The 23,855-nt window shown below is 41.7% G+C and overlaps 1 long non-coding RNA gene across 1 annotated transcript; it reads left to right on the top strand.

Moving 5' to 3' along the window:
* Nucleotides 1-716: 716 nt before the first annotated feature.
* LOC137643689 (uncharacterized) lies at nt 717-22,186 on the top strand. The gene is made up of 2 exons (XR_011045049.1): nt 717-819; nt 21,991-22,186. It is a non-coding gene; the product is annotated as an uncharacterized lncRNA (long non-coding RNA).
* The last annotated feature ends 1,669 nt before the right edge of the window (nt 22,187-23,855 follow it).

Below are 23,855 nucleotides of genomic sequence, written 5' to 3'. Positions count from 1 at the left end.
TGTATGTTTATATTCATGAATAAATGTATGTTTGTATGTGTAGGTGAGTTTTTGGATGTGGTTCTATGTAGGATATATTCTTATTGGCTCGACTATTAGAACTATCAGAACTGTTTTTGAGGCCTGGCCAAAATTGTGCCAGAATCCTTTGCAAAAAAATATTTATCACCAGTGCCCTATGAGACGAACTTGATATAGTTTTCATTTATTTACTAAAAAATCTATCTTCCTTGTGTATAATATGTAGACTGTCATCATGTATTAACGTATCTCAACTGATTTCTTAATAGATAACTGTTCCAATCTTCCTTGTCCCTTTAATGGACATGCAAAATCCATGATATATATATATATATATATATATATATATATATATATATATATATATATATATATATATATATATATATATATATATATATATATATATATATATATATAGATGGCATATGAATGTGTGCATTCTTTATTAGGGTGTCTATGGATTTGTTTGCTTGGATAAAAATTCGAAAAAATCCGGGGAAAATGTAAAAAAGTAGTTCTTTGTATTTCCTCTGTTTTATCGTAAAGCCGGTGTACTTGAATAGACAGTTAATGTATCTTTTGTTCTATCTTAGTGCCGTGGTATTCAGGGGAAGAAAGGATTAGATAGTTATTCAAAAATAGATTTCCACATTCCAATATTCCTGCCAAATGTATTGTTCCGCATTGGAGTGTGTCATTTCACTACTGGTTGTTGTTGGGGTAGGAAGAGATAGAAATATTGTACATCGTCTTATTTGTATTTTAGAGTATCCAACGCTACGCATTTTACCAAAGGTTGGTACCGTTAATTTGACTACCAGTTCAGGTATATTTAGTTAGTTTCAAATAACAAATGGATAGCAATGTAGATTGTCATGCTGGTAAACCTATTTCGTTTTGTGGTTGAACTTTGTTAGAATCCCACCCAGCGGTTTTGTTGCAATATACATATTTGTTTGGTGAAAGACGTTAAAAAACAATACTTGTGATAACGTTATCGGGGCAAAGTCGTAATAAGAGAAAGATAGTCAGCTATTTTAAGTAGTGACGTTTTTTAAGTTAGGCTTTGTTATTGTTCACCCTGTCAGTCATAGTAATCCCTTTACTTCTGTATAACTAACTTCTGTTTAACTTCACCTCTGTATATTGTGGTAATTTTAGCCTGGTTGTGCAGTAGCTCCACCAGGATCAGGTTACTTCGTATCAAAGGCACCCTATACCCAATTCATTTCGTACCAGTCACTTCGCACCATACAGTGGTCGTCTCGTACCCAAATGAACAGTTATGCCAAGGTGTCTGGTTACCGGTAGGATATAGGTGGTTTGGTCATCGAATTTTTGTCAGGCAAAATATTCCCCCACTCGGCTAACGTGCGGAGCGCAACGCTTAAAGGTCGCTCATGAATGGCAGAGACAAGGAACAGTGACATTGCCCTATCAAGCAAGACAATGTCCTAGAGAATGACCATAGAAACATGAGATCAGCACCCAAGCCCCCTCTCCACTTAAAGTATGACCAAGGATGGCCAGGCAGTGGCTGCTAATGACTCAAAAGATGGACCTAATGGCTCCCCCAAACCCAGCCCCCTCCCATCCTTAACTCATAAGGATAGTGAGGTTGCAGCGACCAAAGGAACTAACAAGTTTCAGTGGGACACAAATCCCAGTCTAGTGATCACCAGTCAGGAACGTTATCACATCGGCCACCACAACCCTAACAATTATTGTTTGTTCATTAACCATCATCCTCATGGATATAATTACGGTAACGTGTATACTTTAGTGATTTTTCTTCTCATTTTATATTTTCATGTTTAAACTCAAATGCAGGTGTGCATAACCTCGTAATACCGAACGGTAAGTGTCTGTTTGTCAATATTCAATGTTAATTTGGAAACTTACCCCATATAGATATAATATAAGGTCAGCTCTTAAGTTCTAATTGATTTGCTTACAAAGATAGTCATTTTCGGTAAGATTCTAGAACACGGAAGTAAATTTCCAAGAGAAAAAACCACTTTTCCTACTGTAATTAATGTGCTTTCAATGAATTTGACCTTTCTTCCACTATAAATACGCTGTTCTCCCTTACCAGCACATGTATATCTTGGAAATGAGAGCAGCCTTTCTAGCTCTCCAGCAGTTCTATCAGTTGTTGGCGGGTCACTCTGTGTTGTAAATGAGTGACAACACCACAGTAGTGGCTTGATAAACAAGGTGGTACCTTTAAGCAGCCCCTATGCCATCTTGCAGTAGAGATTCTACAATGGTCAGAAGATCATTCGATTTCCCTATCAGTTCGCTTCATTCCTGACAAGAGGATTGTGCTTGCTGACAATCTGAGCAGAGAGAGACTGATAGTGGTCTCCGTATGGTCTTTGAATCCTCTGATAGCCAGCAAAGTCCTGACTGTGGAGTTTCCTGACAGGGGATCTGTTCACAACGTCCCTGTACTGCAGGCTCCTGAATTACTGCTCTCCAGTCCCAGACCCTCACTCTGTGGTAGGATGCATTTCAACAACAGTGAGACAACATTGATGTGTACTCCTTTCCCCCGTTCTGTCTGATGAGGCGAGTGCTCAACGAAACTAGAGCATCCAACAACTTAATGATGGTCCTAATAGCTCCACTATGGCATCATGCAGAATGGTTTCCGGGCCGTCTGCGCCTCATAGTAGATCTCCCGAAAAAACTTACTCCACGGTCAGATCTACTCAAACAACCACACACCAACATCTACAATAGCGTCCCATCTTTACGGCTTCCAGCCTGGAGACTGTCCAGCACCCCCTCTATCAGAGAGGTTTTTCGCAACAAGTTGCAAAGAGGATGTCTGGTGACATGTGGAAGTCCTCTGCCTCTGTATACCAGGCAAAGTGGACAGTCTTCTGTGGCTGGTGTTGTTGAAGGGGTATCTGTCCCCTTGAGGCCACTATTCCAGTAATAGCGGAATTCCTTTTATACCTTTGAGAGGAAAAACTCCTCTCGGTCTCGGCGGTGAAAGTGTATGGCTCAGCCTTAAACCTAGCCTTTAGCCTGAAAGGAGTAGACCTTTCCTCTTCATTGGAGGTTTCCTGGTAATTTTTCGTAATAAACCCACCCAGCACTTTTTTCATGAAAAAAATATTTTTTTCGTTAGTTTTCTTGTTTTGTTGTGTTCTGATGTGATTAACTTCCGCGAATGTATCATTTTCTGAGTATCGCCACCCAACAGTAATTTAAAGAAGAACAGCTTGGGTACTGAAAAATAACGAATTGCGGAAGAGAATAACAGCAAAACACAACAAAACAACTAGAAAAATAACGAAAAAAAATGTTCTTTCATGAAAAAATATGAGGAACAACACTTAATGAAAACTATCGTTGGCCCTTTTTCTTTTGAGTCCTGTTTTCTATTGAATGTTCAACGGATCTGTGCTCAGCCGTATATTGCGCTACACGGGAACCACGAATTACTGGAATCCCCTTGAAAATTACCAAATTCCCCTACAATATCACTGCAAACCCTTAGAAGTCGATAAATAATGTTTTTTAATAATTTACATTATTTTTTAGTAAATTAATTAAATAAAATGTTTTAAAGCATTTTTCTATATACCCTTAACAAAATATATATAGGGTACAAAAGGGTACAGAACCTAACAAACCCACCTAACCTAATCTAGTAGTTCCCAGGTCACAACCTCTAGCCCCTTCCCAGGTCAAAACCCCTAGCTGGGGGCAAGCCCCAGGACCCCCTTCCCAGGTCACAAACCTTCCCAGGTCACAGTCCTTAGCCAAGGTTCTACCTGCAAATATATAGAAAATATAAATGCTAAAAACAGATAAATGAATTTACCGTGACACTGCCAACAATGGCGATCAGGTCGCAAAGAACACGATTTGTAACACTTCGGGCAAGTTATTTCTAAAGGGAGCACACTGTGATTACGCAAAAATTTTAAAGTTTCTTCATTATTTGTTAAAAATAGTCTAATAGCCTCTTGTGTGGTAAATTCACAACCAGTACACAGTCGCCATCACTGAACTAATGAACGGTCAAGCGGCCAATGAATGCTTTGTAATTTGAAAATGAGCGGGCTTCATGGATATGCATGAATAACGTTTTTCATCAAGGACCAATGAAATGGTGAGATTATAATGTATCTAGATTCTGATAGGCCAATTCATATTAGAGCCCGCAAAATGGGAGAAATTTATTTTTTTTTCATGCACGCGCAGTAGGGTCGTGGATAACCACGACTTCGGCGCAATCAGGAGAAAATTATCACAGTGAGCAAAGGGGTGGAGCTTAATAGAATAGGAATGAACATACGAAGTAACAGGGGCTACTCTCCGTGTCACTGTGAAGATAAAAAAGGTAGTTAGAAAAAAATCTGTATTTACCGTAAGTTAATTTAATTTTTTTTCTCGTTACGTATTTGCGAGGATAATGTATTGACAAGAATTTATTTTTTTTCAGGTTTTACCGGACAAAAACACATATAACAACTAAAGCGCTGGGTGGGTTTATTGTGAAAAATTACCGGTTTCCTTACTCATACAAAGTTATGAGATCACTTGCCCCAAGTCAGAAGTAAGACCTCCTCCTTGGAAGTGTTTCGCGTCTTGCAAGCTCCCTGAAGTGATCTTCATACGAACCATTATGCCATGCAATAAACCGTAATCTCACTTTGAAGATGGCTCCCTACTTGCTTTAGCTTCGGCAAAGAGAGTTCGCGAACTTCATGGTCTCATACGCCATCACCCATTCAAGGGGATGGTGGTAGGTGACACTCAGCTTCATCCCTGAGTTCATTGTTAAGGCTAAAAATCCCGGGGTACTGGACCCTTGATTTAGGCCCTTTCATATTAAGAATCTACGTTCTTCAACCAATGATCCAGATTCAATTATTACTATCCAGTGAGGAGTCTACGATATTATCTTGAACGCACTGCACCAACCCAGCCTCGACTAGCAGCATTATTTGTTAGTTCGGGTTAAAGGAAGAGGAGGTAACCAAATACTGTACACCATTTTGGCTTGGATCCCTGGGGTCATTGACCATTCTCTATATCAGAACCCTCCTCCAGCTCAGACCTAGGGCTCATGATGTCAGGGGCATCACTATGTCCCTGGCATTCAAACGCAATTATTCCAGGTTGCAAGTTTTAAAAGAGGGCATGTGGAAGCGTCAGACGACCTTCACCACCCACTATCTACGAGACGTGACCCACAGGAGACTCTATATGTTCTCTATCGATCTTGTGGTAACTGCACAACAGGTGGCTTAGAATGACCTCTAGCACCTTGTTGGTCAAGTAACAGATGGTTGAGAGTATTGATAACCCGGGTTAAGTCTGGGATGCATGAAAGTGTCTGGCATTTTTCCTTTCTTCATCTCCCCTCATTTGGGATACAGCTCCATAGGTCCCTATGCAAGCTGGCTTCAACTTCTGCAGGTAATAACCATTTCCCGTGTTTAACCTAGTACAGTTAACATTTATACTTGTACACGTCCCCAATGCTTCCTGCGAGGTAGGCATTGGGAAATGTCTTTATTATGTGTAAGTTTCCTATTTAGACTCCAGGCATATTACCTAGACGTTCATATGCTATATCTCACAACAATGATGTAGCTCAGGCTGCTATCAGTCTCGCTTTGTTTTGATAAGCGAGGTGGCAAGGTTTTCCCAAGACCACAGTCTAACACTGTACTAGGCAAATGTGGGTCAATGACTAAGCCACTACTATGAGATTCAGGGCCTCTGTAACACGGTTTTTTCGCAATAATTTTGTATCTATGAATTTCATAAATATAACGCTCCTTCAGAATGCACATTATATCTACACATAAATTTTGACTATATTTTGCATTACTTAAGTTGAATAAATTTGGTACTTATAAGGTAAAAGTGACGTTTTTTGAAGACGGGCCAACTTACTCAAGAGAAAAGGTTTCGAACGCACTCGTTACGTAACTTATGACGGCATTTCTTCCCTCTTTCTCCATCGGTGATTGGCTATACGTAACGAAGGCTATACCTCTGCCAACAATGACACAAAAGTTTAAATAAAAGCAAAGCAGTACACCTTTATGAACTCTGAAACCTCTCCACTGATAATTGTCATAATGAACAAACCAACAAAATATGTTAATAAATACAAAAACACTTCGATTATTAGTCTAACTCCCAAAATAAGTTTCCTAAGAAATTACAGTCTACTTTATAGGTCACAATCAGGTTGACAAGGTGTAGGGAATAGTTGGTAATTTTCTAAAACGTAGAAGACAAGCTTGATTTGGTAACTGCTATATCCAATGTCAAGGAATTTTTATTTATTGTCTATCTACCTACCTATTTACTGTAAGAAAAAAAAATAGCCGATACCGTATTTTGGCTTTAAACCTTCACCAAGAATGATGACTTCATGAGGCTCCTCCCACTTTGGCCGCGTTACAATTCAGGATAACACTGAAGGCTATCATGGGCATTGTTGGATCAGAAAATTTAAATTCTGGCTATAAAAACTCATTTCTCGAGTAGTTGTAAGAAGTGCTAAATGATCTTCAAGGATCCCAGCAGTTAGCCTAAACGTTTAATTATGTATACTACTGTTGCGGCACTACTGCTACAGTAGTATTACTACGCTAGCACAGATACCCCACCCACATTTATGTATCGTTACGCCATTCATAAGTCTTTGTAGTGTTTTTTCACTGTGCAATAAGCCATGGCGTCCTCAGAAATTAAGTTTAACATTAGATGATAGGTTATTTTATTAAGCTGTCATATTATGGCAACTGGGTATGTTATTGCCGATGTTGAAGCTAAAGATAAAGTATGGTATCATTCCTTCATTGCATTATCATCTTTACTACTATTTGTTTTGCTACATGTAGTAATTATTTTAAAGGATAAATGAATTATTTTCACTCTACTTCTACAAATTCCCATTAGATGTACAAATAAAACTCCTAAAACTATTCATGATTTATTTACAAAATGCAGTCATGCCCAAAACATAGCCAACACGGTCGTACGGCCTAAGAAGAAGAAAAAATATTATATTGGATGATCCGTTGGTCTGCTGGAGAGTTTAGCACAAAATTCTTATTTTAACAAAAATAGTCATATAAAGACTGTTTACATACAATCTCTCTCTCTCTCTCTCTCTCTCTCTCTCTCTCTCTCTCTCTCTCTCTCTCTCTGTGGCATAGTGAATAGTTAATGGAAATGTTCAAAAGCCTGAATGACATTACAAGTATTATAACCATGTTACGCTACATACATATCAGACCATAAACATGGGATTTAAACTAGAAACTGAATAATTACCTATTCAGGCTATAGTAAATATGGCCACGGGCTTTCTCTTGACTGTATAAAGTTGCAAGTCGTAAGACAAATGCAGTTTTGCAACCACGGGGGCAATTCCCAATCCTGTTAGCCATTCTTGACTGTTAAGGGTTTCAGAGCCGATGGAAGAAGGTGAATGGGTGTCTGGTGGATGGGCGGGGCAAAATGTTGTCAAAAGGTGTTTACATTGCTTACGTAATGAATGTTTTCGACTCTTGGCTCGTTATCACTGGCCATGGTGTCAGCTAGATCATTTTTACTCTATAAAAATTAAAACTATCGGCTTTAGGTTATTGATAATGCTGACAAAATTTGTGTGTGGTTGTAAAATATACATATGTCAACTTTCAGCTACATCCGATGCTTTGATAAGGAGCAAAGTCCAAAAAACCGTGTTACAGAGGCCCTGAATCTCATAGTAGTTGTATTTACCACCTACCTAAGGGTGAGTCATCCATAAAAATAATGTAAGGTTTGTAAGTGTGGGAATAAATGACAAATTCATAGATCATTTGTATTTTTTCCCCAATACAAACCTGGAGTTTTATATTGTCTTGCCATCACCTGTTCCCAGGTAAGTCCTGCCTGCAATAAAAAAGTGACAAGATTCACTGAGCTGTTAGTTATAGGTCGTTGGGTACCCCCTCCACCCCTACCTACCCACAGCAAGTGTTTAGGTAGGCTTGCCACTCTACAATTAGAATATTACGGCTACCTTCCAGCTTTGCCGAAAGATTAATCACATAAATAACTCCAGGTTTGTATTAGGGAAAATACAAATTATCTTCGAATTTGTCATAAAATTGATACTTTGATAGTAACTTGCAAGTATGACGTTCACATCACATTTATGTACTGCTTGCCAGAACAGAGGAGCAGTGAGATCGTTCATTTGTTAGCGAATAAACATGTGAATCATAGGTAATATGATACTACAACTTCGTGCCATTTATTGTGCATTTCTGACAATTTACTATTGCTGCAAATCACTTGTGTCATACCACCCAATACCACAGTTTTCCCACCCAGTACCCCAGTTTTCTCACACAGTACCCCAGTTTTCTCACCCAGTACCCCAGTTTTCTCACCCAGTACCCCAGTTTTCCCACCCAGTACCCCAGTTTCTCACTGGGGTCCCCCATAAGGGTTATTATATGGGAGGTAGGAAAACTTATGTACAGGTGTTTGGCCCAATATTCATGGTTAGAAATGGAAAATCACAACATAAGTAGGGAGAATGTATAGCTCATGTATTTGGCTAGAAATAAAGTATCATATATTTTCCATTTATTTTTTAACGAAAATAGAATTCGCTATAAGAATTAAACAGGTGTTGGCTATTTTGGCATTTTTGTCTATGACTAAAGGGGGCCTGGGGCATAACCCCTGTATCAATTGACTAAATTGTGAACACTACTTAATTTTCCAAGCTGATTGGTTACTTTTCAGTGATTGTTGGTTATTGCGCATGCATTGTTACTTTTTGACAGCTTTTTTTATTCAACATAAACATGAGCTGGCTTTTTTAACCAATTAAGAGCTTCTAAATATTCATACACAAGTTCTCTGACGTTGCTTCACAAGTCATTTTTTTTCCATCTGCTTCAATTCCAGCATACTACAGTCACAAGAATAATTCAATATATTTTTAGATTTAGTGTAATACTATGTTTGTTCCGTAACTGGAATACAAACCACGCTATTTAATAGGGGTATTACTTTCGTCATAGCTGAAATGACGAGCCATTAATTTTTAATGATCGTTTACTACCCACACTGCTAGTCAGCGGGGTAGGGGAGGGTAGTTAGTGTAGGGAGTGGTCTGCCTCCCAGTGGGAGAGGTTTTCGCGATGACGGAAGAAGTCCAAACGAGATATTTCTCCTTCGAAGGTTGCTTCGAAAGGAGAAAAACCCAAGGCCTCTTCTTTCGTTGCGCAAACCTCCTCCGAAGCACCTACTCGGTTGGTCTCTTCCGAGAGACCATCGAGTGGAAGCGTAGACTGATGTATTGTTAACCAACCTCGGGTCTCGAGAGATAACGTTGCTTCCCCTAGTGAAGCAGCTCCACCTCTCCCCCCGGGGGAGGATATGTCACTAACCTCCTTATTTCAGCTTTGGGGCTTACGGGTTCGCCCTCCAAGGTGGTTTTGCTTAACTACATCTGATCGGGTGCCGCTGTCAAGCATTCGTCGTCGCTGTCAGAGGTTGATCCTCTGTCTCTTGTCTACGTTGTGGTGTCAGAGGTATCCAATGCGGTCTCACCCATCTCTTCCACTCCAAACTCTACGGTAGCTGACGGCTTAGTTTCTCCCGTTCCTGGTCAACCTATGAGGGGGAAACTTAAGTCCATCGGCAGTCTCTCCTGCTAGTGTTTCTCTCCCTCGGGGGAGTTCACTTACAGAGACTACTCTTCGGAGGACTGCATGAGGTCAGCTTGCTGATCCAACGGCCCCCAGAGGGCGCATTCGTCGGAAGGCTCGCCTTCCTCTTCGCCATAGAGGCCCTCCTTCACCTGCGGTAAGGAGGCGCCTCTTTGGTTCAACATCTTCAATGCAGTCCCCCGCAGAGGAGCCTCTAGACCAGTCATCCGTCACTGCACCTGCATTGTTCCTGGACCTTTCTGCAGATCGTTTGCGATCACCTTCAGTGGAAGGTTGTCCTTTTAAAGTACACGTCGACCTTCCACCCGACAGACTTGCCGTCACCGTTTCTGCATGGGCCTAACAAGGCTCCACCCAAGCGTGCTGTTGCGCGCCAACAACATACGTGCGATGCGCCCACGAGACCTGACAAGCGCTCTTTAGTAGCTCGTCAGGCCCCATCGCTATGCGCGGACATCCATCATAACCCTAACACAGGGCATCAAGAGCGTACGCACCAACAGGTACATACGCTCCACTGCACAAACTACGCCCATGCGCTAACAGTCTCCTATGCGCCCGCGCCCATCTGCGGGCTAACACTCACCTGCGCACCATCAATCTACTGCGCAGTGACGCTCTCCTGCACGCCAGCACTCCCCTAGGCGCCCACGCTCTCCCGCGCACTAACATTCTCCTGCACGTGCGCATACGCACCCAGCATCTAACTCCTGCGCGTCATGCTGCATACCATCCTATGCACCAGGTAAAACCTGCGCGCCATGCTGCGCACCATCCTACGTGCCAGGTAAAACCTGCGTGCCATCCTACGTACCAGGTAAAACCAGCACGCAAACTTTCAACTTATAGCAGGCCTTCTGGGAAGTCAGCCATGCTGTCTTCTCCCGCGCGCCAACCCTTACCAACGCGCCAGCGCTCACCTGCGCGCCAGCCTTCTCCCGCGCATATCCACAAGGATATGTACGCACGCTTAGCCATCTTCTCCGATGGATGCGCGCCAACATTCTCCGGCGCGCCGCCCCACATGTATCCATAGGGAACTTTCTCCTGCGCGGGCGCGCCTTACGGCCGGCACAGACGTGCGCGAACATTCCTGCGCCCACGTACTCTTCGTAATAATCCTGCGCGCCTGCGCGCCATCAGTCTCCTGTGCGCGAGCGCCATCGTCCTCCCTCGCGCGGGCGGCATCGTCCTCCCTCGCGCGGGCGGCATCGTCCTCCCTCGCGCGGGCGGCATCGTCCTCCCTCGCGCGGGCGGCATCGTCCTCCCTCGCGCGGGCGGCATCGTCCTCCCTCGCGCGGGCGGCATCGTCCTCCCTCGCGCGGGCGGCATCGTCCTCCCGCGCGCGAGACTACATACCCTAATGAACGATGTACGGCAAGGTAGCCATCGCCTCATTCTCCTCCCTGCAAGCACATACCACTGAGCATTGTGGGAAAAGGGAAACTTCCAGAGGGGTCCAGTATCCCAAAGCTACCACAGGCGACCCACCAATGATTGTGACTCCTCCCGGGGATCCTTTAATCCCTTTCCCTTCAAAGGGTATGTCTGTCAGCCAACAACCATGGTTCGGTTCCCTGATCAGAGCTGTAGCTCAGGATTTCAAGCCTGTCTTCTCTGAATTGGGACACAGAACCATGGCTTCTTCTACCCCTTTGAAGAGAAAAAGAGGAGTCCCAGACGCAGTCACTTCCCCAAGGGCGAAACTGACTCCACGCAGACCTTCGAGGCAGGTTCCTTCTATTCCTCAGAGTGCCTCTCCTTCCCTTTCAGACGAAGATTTCCTGTCTCCAAGAGAATCACGCGAGGAGAGACTTTCCTCCATCGCACCAATGGAGGAAATCTCTCTTCGAGCCAAGGTGTCTACTCAGTCGGGGATTGGAAGGGACACGCCACCCTAGTCAATGTTGGAGTCTTATATCCTTCCCAGGAAGGAATCTAAAGACTCCAAAACATTGCCTATGTCCTCTACTAGGACTAGGATGGAGCCAACTAGCCACTCAGGAAATGTCTGTGACTCTCCCCAAGAAGAGCCTTCGGGGATAGAAGGAGACTTCGCTGCAAGTCCTACATTAGGAGGAGACCAGCAAGAGTCATAACATGCGTTTTGGCAAGTTCTGACTAACGAGGGCTCTCAACGGGTTTTCTACCCAGAGATCCCTCCTCGAGAGGGCAAAGACATGGTCTTAGACCGCGTCTTTGGTACTCTAAAACCCTCTAAGACCAGTGCAGCCCTGCCCTGGTCTTAAGGGGTAAAGAGTACCAGGAACAAGATCTCACAACAGCTCTCCGAGATGTCCTCCTCCAACCAATTCCGGTACCACCAACAAGCTCCTCCCACCTCCTCGCGTACAACAGAGGAGGTACTTCGAGATCCTAGAGGAGCCTTGTCTAGCTCTTCCACTTCACCACTCACTGGAAGAGCTAAACGGCGGAGTCCCTCTTGAGAGAGACTCCAACCGGCAGGTCTCTTTCTCGGCAGCCGAGATCCTCAACCAGGAAAAAGTTGCGAAGTGTGCTATGCAAGCCACTTCGTGGCTCGATATCTGGTTGGGGACCTAGGGTATCCTGATACGTTCGGAGGATTTCTCCAAGGAGTGTACCAGGAAAGCTATGGAAACCTTCTTTCCCTCAGGTACTCGCACGATCGAGTTTCTGGCCCGCCAAGTCTCGAACTTGTGGGCAAATACCATCCTGAAATGCCGGGATGCGGTAGCTGAGAGATTCCATCAGAAGTTCCCTAGCGCCGAGATCAATAGGCTCAGACATTCCTCCCCAGAGGGATCTGTCCTGTTCGAGCCTAAGGATGTGGAACATGCCGCTGAGAGGTGGAGGAAGTCTCATCAAGATTTCTGCCTTCATAAGCCTTTAACATCTAAGCCCTATAAGCCTCCAGCACCCCAGCAGCCCCGTCCTACCAAGACCACTACGACGACAACAGCAGCGAAGACTTTGGTGTCTAAGCCCTTTCCTGTCAAAGAAAGGAAAGGCAAAAAGTCCCCCAGGGGAGGCAAAAATCCTAGAGGGAGCAGCCGAGGCCGCAAACACTAGGATAGGCAATCCCCCTGCAGTAACACCAGTGGGGGGATGCCTACAAAGTTGCTCAAACAGGTGGAAGCAACTCGGGGCCAATTCCTGGGCAATCTCTGTAATCAGTCTAGGATATCGCCTCCCGTTCATAACATCTCTACCTCCCCTGACGACGAATCCAGTGTCATTGAACTCCCTTGCCATGGGATCGGCAATGGGGCAAGCCCTTTGGGCAGAAGTCCAGACCCTCTGAAAGAAGGGAGCTCTCCAAGATGTCCTCGACGGATCCCCAGGCTTCTTCAGTCGACTTTTTTGTAAAGAAGGCGTCTAGAGGCTGGAGACCAGTCATTGACCTCTCGGCTCTGAACAAGTTTGTCAAATAAACTCCGTTCAGCATGGAGACGGCAGACACGGTCAGACTAGTAGTAAGACCGCAAGACTTCATGTGCACACTGGACCTAAAGGATGCGTACTTCCAGATCCCAGTCCATCCGTCTTCAAGGAAGTACTTAAGATTCAGCCTAGACAACAGAATGTACCAGTTCAAGGTGGTGTGCTTTGGTCTTTCCACAGCACCACAAGTCTTCACCAGAGTGTTCACCCTAGTATCATCTTGGGCACACAGGATTGGCATCCGTCTCCTCCGTTATCCGGACGACTGGTTAGTCCTAGCAGACTCGGTGTCAACCCTTTTTCAACACCGAGACAAACTTGTGAGACTTAGCCAAGATCTGGGGGTCATGGTAAATCTCAAGAAGTCTTCACTGCTTCCCACTCAAAGACTGGTATACTTAATCATGATTATAGACACCACTCTCCACAAAGCCTTCCCATCAGGCGACAGGATAGCAAGGCTGAGGAAGGTCGCAAGACCTTTTCTCAGACGAGAACTTCCAGCCCAATCGTGGTTACGTCTCCTCGGTCACCTTTCATCGCTGGCCCGTTTAGTTCCCAATGGTCGCCTCAGGATGAGATCCCTCCAGTGGCAACTCGAGTCCCGGTGGAATCAAGCGTACGACTCCCCGGACATCCAGATCCCCATAGGACCTGCGGAACTGACGGATCTCCAGTGGTGGGTGCCAGACGAGAAACTACGAAAAGGAGTGGATTTCCTCGTCCTCCCCCCCCCGGATTTTATGCTGTTTTTGGAAGCCTAAAAGAAAAGGGTAGGGGGGCCCACGTGCTGCACCACACGACCTCAGGGCTCTGGTCAGAGTCGGAAAGGTACCTCACATAAATCTCCTAGAGATGAAGGCCATCTTTCTAGCCCTTCAACAGTTCCAACAGGACCTGGCAAGTCACTCTGGTGGTGATGAGCGACAACACCACAGTAGTGGCCTACATCAACAAACAAGGAGGTACTTTTTCGCAGCAACTATCCCATCTAGCAGTAGAGATACTGAGATGGGCCAAAATCCACTCGATACCACTATCGGCACGCTTCATTCCGGGCAAGAGGAATGTGCTCGCCGACAACCTGAGCAGAGCATCTCAGATAGTGAGTACTGAGTGGTCTCTGGATCATCTAGTAGCCAGCCAAGTCCTGACTTTGTGGGGTTCGACTGTGGACCTCTTCGCAACGGCCCTGAACTTAAGGCTCCCGCTGTACTGTTCCCCAGTCCCAGACCCCAAGGCTCTCTGGCAAGATGCTTTCCAACAACGGTGGGACAACATCGACGTTTACGCCTTTTCCCCGTTCTGTCTGATGAGGAGGGTACTCAACAAGACCAGAACATCGGTCAATCTTTTAATGACCCTCATAGCTCTGCTATGGCATCATGCAGTGTGGTTCCCAGACCTTCTGCAACTCCTAACGGAGCCACCAAGAGAACTCCCTCCACGACACAATCTACTCAAACAACCACTCGCCAACATCTTCCACAAAGCCGTAGGTTCATTACTACTTCACGCCTGGAGACTATCCAGCATCTCCTTTCTGAGAGAGGATTTTCGCAACAATTTGCAATCAGGATGTCTGGACACCTGCAAAAGTCATCAGTAGCAGTCTACCAGGCAAAGTGGAAAGTCTTCTGTGGTTGGTGTCGTGGAAGGGTTATCTCCCCACTCGATGCCACTATTCCAGTAATAGCGGAGTTCCTCGTGTATTTGCGGGAAGAAATGCGCCTATCAGTCTTGGCAGTGAAAGGCTATCGCTCAGCCTTAAGCCTCTCCTTCAGACTGAAAGGAATGGACATTTCCTCATCGTTAGAACTTGCTCTACTCATACGTAGTTATGAACTTACCTGCCCTCAGTCGGAAGTGAGACCTCCCCATGGAACGTTTTTCGAGTTCTCAGGTCTCTTTAAGAGACCTCCCTATGAACCATTACGCCAGGCATCAGATCACCACCTAACCTGGAAGACGGTGTTCCTACTAGTTTTGTCCTTGGCCAAGCAAGTCAGCGAACTTCATGGTCTCTCGTATGACATCGCCCTTACAAGGGGATGGGGGGAGGTAACATTCAGCTTCATCTTTGAGTTTATTGCTAAGACTCGGAATCTAGGAGTAGCGGATCTTCGATTCGACTCCTTCCGGATTTCCGTACTGTAACAGATGACCCAGACCATCTCTTACTATGCCCGGTAAGGAGCTTGAGGCTATACCTCAAAAGAACAGCCACAGCCCATCCTCGTGTGCGTGCACTATTCGTCAGCACAGGAAGGACTAAGAGGAGCGTCACCAAGAACACCATCTCTGCATGGATTCGTAGGGTCCCTAACCTGGCACTGAATGCAGACCCTCCTCCGTCACGTCGCCCCAGAGCACATGATGTCAGGGGCGTAGCTACGTACGTCCCTGGCCTTCAAAAGAAATTTTTCAGTGACAGGTTCTTTAAGCTGGGGTGTGGAAACGGCAAACCACGTTTACATCCCACTACCTGCAAGACGTGACCCACAGGAGACTCTATACGTTCTCTATCAGTCCTGTGGAGGCTGCACGACAGCTGGTTTAAAACCTCAAGCTCCTTATTGGAGAAGTAGCAGAAGGTTGAGGGGGTTGTTACCCAGTTTTAGTCTGCATGAATGAAAAGGTTTGACTGGCCCTTATTCTTTTCTTCATCATCCCCTCTCTTGGGGAAAGCAGCAGCCTGGGCTCTGCATAGCTGACCTCAAACCACTGCAGGTAAACCATGCTCCCTTGTGTTCCTAGTGTTAATATTAATACGGTTACGTCCCCATACCCTGACGAGGTGGTATTGGGAAACTCCTAGTCTACAAGTTTCCATCTAAAGAACTTCAGAACAACTTTCTAGGATGAGTCACACTTCTTCATACCTTCACACACAGCTTGCGTAGGCCGCAGACCTTGCATTGCAAGGTTTTAGCGAGGTGCAGGGACTCCTTATTTCTTGGGTGCTTACACACTCAAATAAGGAGTCCCCGGGCAAAGCCAAATGCCAGACTGGCTGGGATGTCCACCCTTCCTAATGTGGGTGAGTCACCCCTATTAAGTAGCGTGGTTTGTATTCCAGTTACGGAACAAATGACAAATTCGTAGATAATTTGTATTTTTCCTAACTATACAGACCTTAGCCATTTAAGCAAACTTGCCCCCCAGCCCTATCCCCTTTGAAGTCCTACCTCCAAGCAAAGTGAGCTCAAGCACAGGTGTGTGAGAGGGGGCCGGTGTAGCAAGCTACCCTCCCCTACCCCCGCTAACTAGCTGTGTGGGTAGTAAACCCTCGTTAAAAATTAATGGCTCGTCATTTCACCTATGCCGAAAGTAATACCCCTATTAAATAGCTAAAGTTTGTATAGTTAGGAAAAATATAAATTATCTACGAATTTGTCGTCTTGAGTTTATTATTAATTTATGATCCTTACTATTGTTGCAAATCACTTCTTTTTTTTTTTTGGTGTTGCCCCCTTCTAAAACCCCAATTTCCTACTGGTATTCGGTGTTGCCAAACCCGCGGTTTACCCGTCCAATTGGGGTACTTTCGAACACCTTGTCGCGGTTTATAAAAGGGTACTGCTACTTGCCTGAAATTGGACTACTCTGGAGGAAATAAAATGCGGTCAATAAATTGTTTAAATGGTCTTTACAAATGCAATTTCTTTTATAATAATTTCAAAGTGGAAATGTAGATTGATTATTCTATTTCAAATTGATTATTCTATTTCAAATTTCAATAGTTCATAGACAGTTTAAACCATAATGAACAAACTAAGGGCTAAAAACTTTTTCATTCTTTCACGAGTTACTGGTTTCCAGCTTCTATATTTGCTTCGTGGATGTTCTCTAATCCACACTTCCTTACTAGGTAAAAATCTCTTGGCATATATGTTAGTCTCACGAACAAGAATATCTATATCATCATCAGTTATAACTAAAGAAAAGTATTCAATAGGCTTTGAATTACGGTTAGGAATCCCAAAAGGACCTACATTTCTTTGGGTAAAAACAAAATCATTCCCACAGTCAATACCTTCAGGCTGATAAATACGTGCCCAGGGTGAAGCAACAGGTTCAATGTCAAGATTGTCGTCATAAGCTATGATTAAAGAACTACAATCTAGTTCAATTTATGATCATGTTGAATGAACAACAAATCTATTTCTTCTTATTTTGCTCATTTTAATTTTGTTAAATGTCATTCAACTAGTATTTACTTTTTGCAAAAAATATACAGCTTTATTTTCTGTGTTTTTTAATACAAATTATATAAATTTTTCGCTATACTCTTCTACAAAAGCTTAGTTGATTGATTTTGATCCTCGCCCCAGTCAATACCTTCAGGCTGATAAATACGTGCCCAGGGTGAAGTAACAGGTTCAATGTCAAGATTGTCGTCATAAGCTATGATTAAAGAACTACAATCTAGTTCAATTTATGATCATGTTGAATGAACAACAAATCTATTTCTTCTTATTTTGCTCATTTTAATTTTGTTAAATGTCATTCAACTAGTATTTACTTTTTGCAAAAAATATACAGCTTTATTTTCTGTGTTTTTTAATACAAATTATATAAATTTTTCGCTATACTCTTCTACAAAAGCTTAGTTGATTGATTTTGATCCTCGCCCCCCCCCCACCAATTTATTCTATAGAATATCATATCAATAGTTGTTAGTACCAATTTAATGATGGCTAAGTTACTATAATTGGGCTACTTTTGAAGCAACTGTCACAATTTTTGAGGCTTTGCACAGCGGTTTGGATGTCAAGTTATTTAGCAACCCTGCTGGTATCCCCCAAAACTGTTATTGTAAGGGGGAGGGGGATTAGGACAACTCATTAACAAGTGGTTTGCCCCAATATTCAAGGTCAGAAACAGATAAGACACAAAACAAGAAGTAGGGAACATTTGGTTCATTTATTTGTCTTGAAAATAAAGTATCATATATTTACCAAAGAACAATTGTATCAATCTTTTTGCTGCTTTAGAAGTTAGGGCTGAATAATTGTGCCTATGCTATTGTCATATTTGTTTAGAACTTTTTAATATCTGACACATTTACTGGCATTTTGAACCAAATGAAACATCCAAAATTTTTATGTTACAGGTCTCAAAGTTTTATGTAACAACCATTTCTTAGAGCCTATGGAGGTACTTGATGGCTGATGTGTATATTGAAAGTGCTTGTGGGTAAAAATATATAATAAGGTCTTCATTTTCTTACTGGCTGCCACATGTGTAATAACTGCTTTAGGGGCATAAAATCTATTTATACTGGCATTTAAATAAGGTAAATATGATGTACATCACATTCACCTGTGTGCACTCACCTTTTAATGCATTCATCTTTCTCACATTTTCTGGAGGGCCAATTGCCCCCACACTCCTGATCACATGCACCCATCGCCCACTCACACTCTCCTTCACACTGGCTCCCATCCATTGTTATGCAATTTCCAGTACGCAAACGATCTCTTTTAGATGTACTTTTTTGCTCTCGCTAACTAAGACACTCTCCCGAGGACACATGCTCCTGTTTGTCAAAGTACATTCCCTGTGCCATGTCCTCTTCTATTACATTGTGCTCTAGGAAAATTGAGCAATCGGCGCACATCCTAGTTGGACACTCACACTGGCTACCTGTCCTCTATCACAGGAACAAGTGTGCACACCACTGTTAGGAGTAAGGGCCTTGCCCTTCTACTCTTTAACTGCACGAGTACCGTCTACCCTTTAAGTGAGTGAGGGAAAAGATTCACACTGTACCAATTAGAACAGACATCGGTACACACCATTTGTCAACCATCGTCAATCAAATACCAAATACTGTGCCCTCAGTTGAATGATACTGCTACACTTGAAGAGTAAGACAACGTCTGAATAGGTCTTGTCAACATGGTTACGTGTCTTACAATCCTAAAGTACATGAAGGGGTTACATTCAGAGGTCATACCCAATGCTAAGTAATCTGTACCAAGAGCGTACTCAGTGCTGAGCGTTGTGGGATAAAAGCGATTACAGACCTGTTGGTTATACTACCTCATACAAGATAGAGCTCTCATTTTCTCGATGGGGAAAAGGCCCCTACCCAACCCTTTAGAGTTATGTCTTTAGACTGAAGGGCTCATCGTGGGAATTTTCTATACTCATGAAAGGCTTCGAGTAGTCTTGCTCACCAAAAGAACTCTGGCAACCTGCTTGGGATATAACCAGCCCTTAGGTCTAAAGGGCATGTTATGAACCATTATGACGCTTGTCAAGTTAGGACTTCATTTTTCTTTTGGGATTAGTGTCAACGGAGAGTATGCATACTTCACGGAATTTCCAAGGTTGCGACTTATTCCAAGAGATGGAGTAAGGTCTATTTCGCCTGTGTTCAGAGTTCATAACAAAAACCTAGAACCCTGCCATTGACGACAGATTTGAGTCTTTCTCCATCTCCTTCCTTAAGGTAGCAACCAACTGTCTGGATTATTTGCCTATTTGTCTTGTGATTGTGCTTAGACACAATTTGAGAAAACCCAACCCTTCAGGCTACATTTTCAAAGTTTTCATTAGTGATGGGAACGACTGAAAAGAAGAATTCAAGGAATACCATTTCCTTCTGGTTTTGTGAAACCATCAAGAAGGCATATTCCCAAGCAGCAGATGACCCAGAAGATTCAGTTCCTGCACATTTTCATGAAGTTGAAGGAATTGGTATGCTAGCCTTTGAAAAGAAAGAACCTGTCAGTGGCATAAGTACTAAAGGCTGAAGTCTGGAAGTAGTAAACGACCTTTACAGGCCACTATTTGGGGTAGTATACTCACAAGTCTTTAGACATGGTTTTACTGGAACATGTGGTAGCTGATCAGCAGGTTGTGTAGTGTATTGTGTCACTGGCATTTTTCACTCCTCCTTTCCCTCTCTTGGAGTGCAGCGGTTGTGGTATTATTTACTGGATCTAATGTTTGACGCATGCAAGCTTTCATACCGAGCTCTGTTCTTTAAAAAATGTTATAGAAACTTTTATCTACTCCATCCTCTTCACAAGGGGAGGATGCTTTTTGTAAAAAAAAAAATAAAAATTCTTTATAAAGACCCCACATAGCTACATTATAACAGCATCTCCTTACGAGGTTATAAGTTCTCCATTAACCATCTATCCAAGGACAGTAGCCTAATCTAACCTTTTAGAATCCATTTCTTAAAAAATGGAAGGTAGTAAGAGTCATAATTTCCGCACTTCTTAAGGTCAATGCGTCTTGAAATCTCGCGATTTTAAACTAACCAGTAGGGGTATAAGGTGTTTCTTCCTCCTAATGGTGAGTTCCACCCAGAATGAAGGTTTTATTCATGTAGGAACAATTCACAGATTTTAAAAATTTGTATTGTTCTTAGCTATACAAACCAGAGTCCTCCAAGTTCCACTTCAAGCCTCAACCACCCTGCATGCCTTAAGTGAAGGTTGAATTAACTTCTTTGTGTTCTGGCGAGGGGGTGGGGGAGCTTCCCTACCATTCCCATTAACTACCACCTTCTCTTTATGAATTTTAACAGCAAATTTCCAGCCAAAATGAAATCATACTCCTATTGTAGGACTTTAGTTTTTATTGTTAAACAAAATATGAAGGACTTGCTACAAAGTTAATTTTACTGGAACATAGAAAGGCGACTGAAATAGGTTTTTAGTTAGGGTGTGCCTACTTGACCAGGGAGTGTCTAGCCAGTCTAGTTACCAGATAATGAGCAGCAATGATGTCAGAAACTTGAAAACTAAAACCAAGGGTATCATTCTACCAACAAACAAGTGCTACAAGATCTAGCTTGGACCAATGGTCTCCTCATTCATTAACAAACCAAAGACGAAATTCAATGTCTACATGTTAGTACTAAACGCAGTAGTATTTTGTGCCCATGAATTTATTTCATTTTTTCCAGGCCAGTGAAGTATAGTATCATAGCCATGGTTAACATCTCTGTAGGAGATTAGTGCCATCAGTCTACCTCACATTGGGTATTTTAGGCGTTACTTAAGGGTCTTTGCTGTGTTCTCTTTGCCCCTAGCTGTGCTTGCTGCAAATCCTACCTTACCTCCATTATCACTTCTTTCCTTCAAGCATCTTGTGAATAACAAGAAATTCGAGCAATCTTTATATATAAATTTCAGAGGGAAAAGCTAGTGACACCATTAACGATAAATTTATGATTTTTAATTTCAATTTTCATCAATTCTTGGTAATGTATAGAGAGTTATAAAATAGGAACAAAAAGAAATGCACGTTTTTTTTTTTTTTTTTCAGGTTGTACAAAAGGTGACTAAATTTTACTTAAATAGCTGTAAAATTTTCCGTAAATACACTTAGAGGATTTTGGAATGCTAATCTACATCAAATGTGCTTATTTTGATACTAAATTAATTAATGTAATATTTTTTTATGTGTTTCACCATTTTTGGCTTATATTTACTATACTATATCTTGTGAAATAAGTTAAAGGATAAGGGTGAGCTCTTAGTCGATGGATTATCAGAGGCCTGTCATTCAATTATTGTAGTGTAGTATTTCCTTGCTAGGATTTAGGAAGTAATACTCTTCCACTTTGTGATATACTTTCGGTTGTAATATTTGCCATTATAAATGTCATGAACATGTCTAGCTTGTCATTATTTCCACTATTTTATATTCATTACAGTAGACTATTCTATATTCTTTATAGTTTATCACGCAGAATAGTTTATTGAAACTATAGTCTTGATATTGAAGTGCACAGTAAAAAAATTTAATAAGACTGAAGTATCTGTACATTAAGCATATTTTATTTATTTTTCAGACAAGAATCTTCAAAAGAAAAGGAAATTTACAGCATCTGATCAAAATTTATACTTCAAATGCTGTATGCCCTAAGTACACTATAGGGAGACATTCCTAATGACACCAAGAAGATCATCTGCTGAAATAATCTGGGGTTTACAACAACAACAAAAAACCTAGAAAGTTTTAGTATTCAAAGGGGAGAACCTAATCGTCTCAACTGAAGCAGCCACTTCATCATCAAACTTTTCTGGAGTATTGAAGTACTCTGAGAAACATCATTACATGACTAGAAATACCTTGATTTGCTCAATTGACTGGAGTTCTTGAGATTTTAGGGTGTTGTTTTACAATGGTCACTTCATTTACAGTATATCCAATAGGTATCCATAACAATCAATAGCTGAAGATAAAATACTAGTAAAGTTAAACTAAATAAATAATATGAATTTTCAAAATATTACCAGATTATTTCAAGTTTATCAGTGTCTTTATTTCTGGGAGTGGTAAATTTAATTATGAAAGCTATTAAATTATATTCAGTCTAGTAGAAAGTATTTTATTAGATCTTAGTCAATGAATATACAGCTAATTTTAGTTAGTCTTTAATTCTTTATATCTTTCTGTTGGAAAATACACATGTTATTTTTTCTATTAAATTCTAAACACCCAAAATTTAACTTAAATACTATTTCTAGGTGTTTTTTTCTACTTTCTAATCGATACTATTTCTAGGTGTTTTTTTCTACTTTCTAATCGACATTCAGATTGTTCTTTAAATGTTTTTGAAAAAGAAAATTTAACATTGATAACCAATTAAGAGCAACAAATGTAAATGAAGGACTTCTTCCTTTAGAAATTTGTTTCTCATGTTTTCAATTTTCATTAACTAGCTATTAAATCTGTCATTTTCCTCTGGACCTCTTAACATACTAGTACAGTACTTCAAGATTGTATCATTTTTAGAATAGTTTAAAGTACTGTAAACTAGTTATCTAAATGTGACCGAAGAGAAATTAGATTAATAATCTTTTTGGCAGTTGATTCAAATTCATTCTACAATCTGTATATTAAATTATATTGATTGCATGTGAATATAACCTTTAAACTAATTATTTTAACTAAGAAATTTATTTCATCTTTGTCTATGTATACCAATTCATCTCTCTTTCGAGATCATCATCTAATTATTAGCAACTGTCATTAAGTTTTCTTCTACACAATTCCAATTATATAATAGGCCTTTGTTCTCTTAAAAGTTATTAGTAGATATGCTTAAGATAGTAGCTATTAGACAAAAAAGTATGGCTCTCTAATTAGCCTGATCTTGTCAGTGCTGTTCAGTCACTTTTTTTCCTTGTGGGCAGGAAGAATACAGGAGTCTATCATATTCAAGTAATAAACACTTATATAAGTATGTGTATTATAAATATACTAGAGAAGTGAAAATATTTTAGTTAATGATTTTTGCTTGTACAGCATGTTTTAAAATAAGTTTTATTTCCTACTTTGTAATAATGCCATACTGTATTTTGCTTAACTGGGTATTCAATATACAGTCCCAGTACTAGAATTATTTTATTTGACATGTGTTTCAGTTGGAAGGAGAACCAAATATGCTCTAAAAATGTCACTTAATTTACTAGTTAGGATTACATGTACTAGCAACTAATCCATTTATCTTGTGTAACGGTAAGCAAGGAAAGTCATGAATAGAGTAGTTATGAATATTTGGGGAAAAAATCATTGCAAATTATTTAAGGTCTTAAATATTAATGCTAAGATTTTGAGGGCTAATGTGACACACACACACACACACACACACACACACACACACACACACACACACACACACACACACACACACACACACACACACACTCT

Source organism: Palaemon carinicauda, chromosome 7, assembly GCF_036898095.1.
Source record: "Palaemon carinicauda isolate YSFRI2023 chromosome 7, ASM3689809v2, whole genome shotgun sequence".
Taxonomy (NCBI): Eukaryota; Metazoa; Arthropoda; class Malacostraca; order Decapoda; family Palaemonidae; genus Palaemon; species Palaemon carinicauda.
The sequence above is the reverse complement of the archived record's forward strand: the minus strand, read 5'-3'. Positions and strand labels throughout refer to the sequence as shown.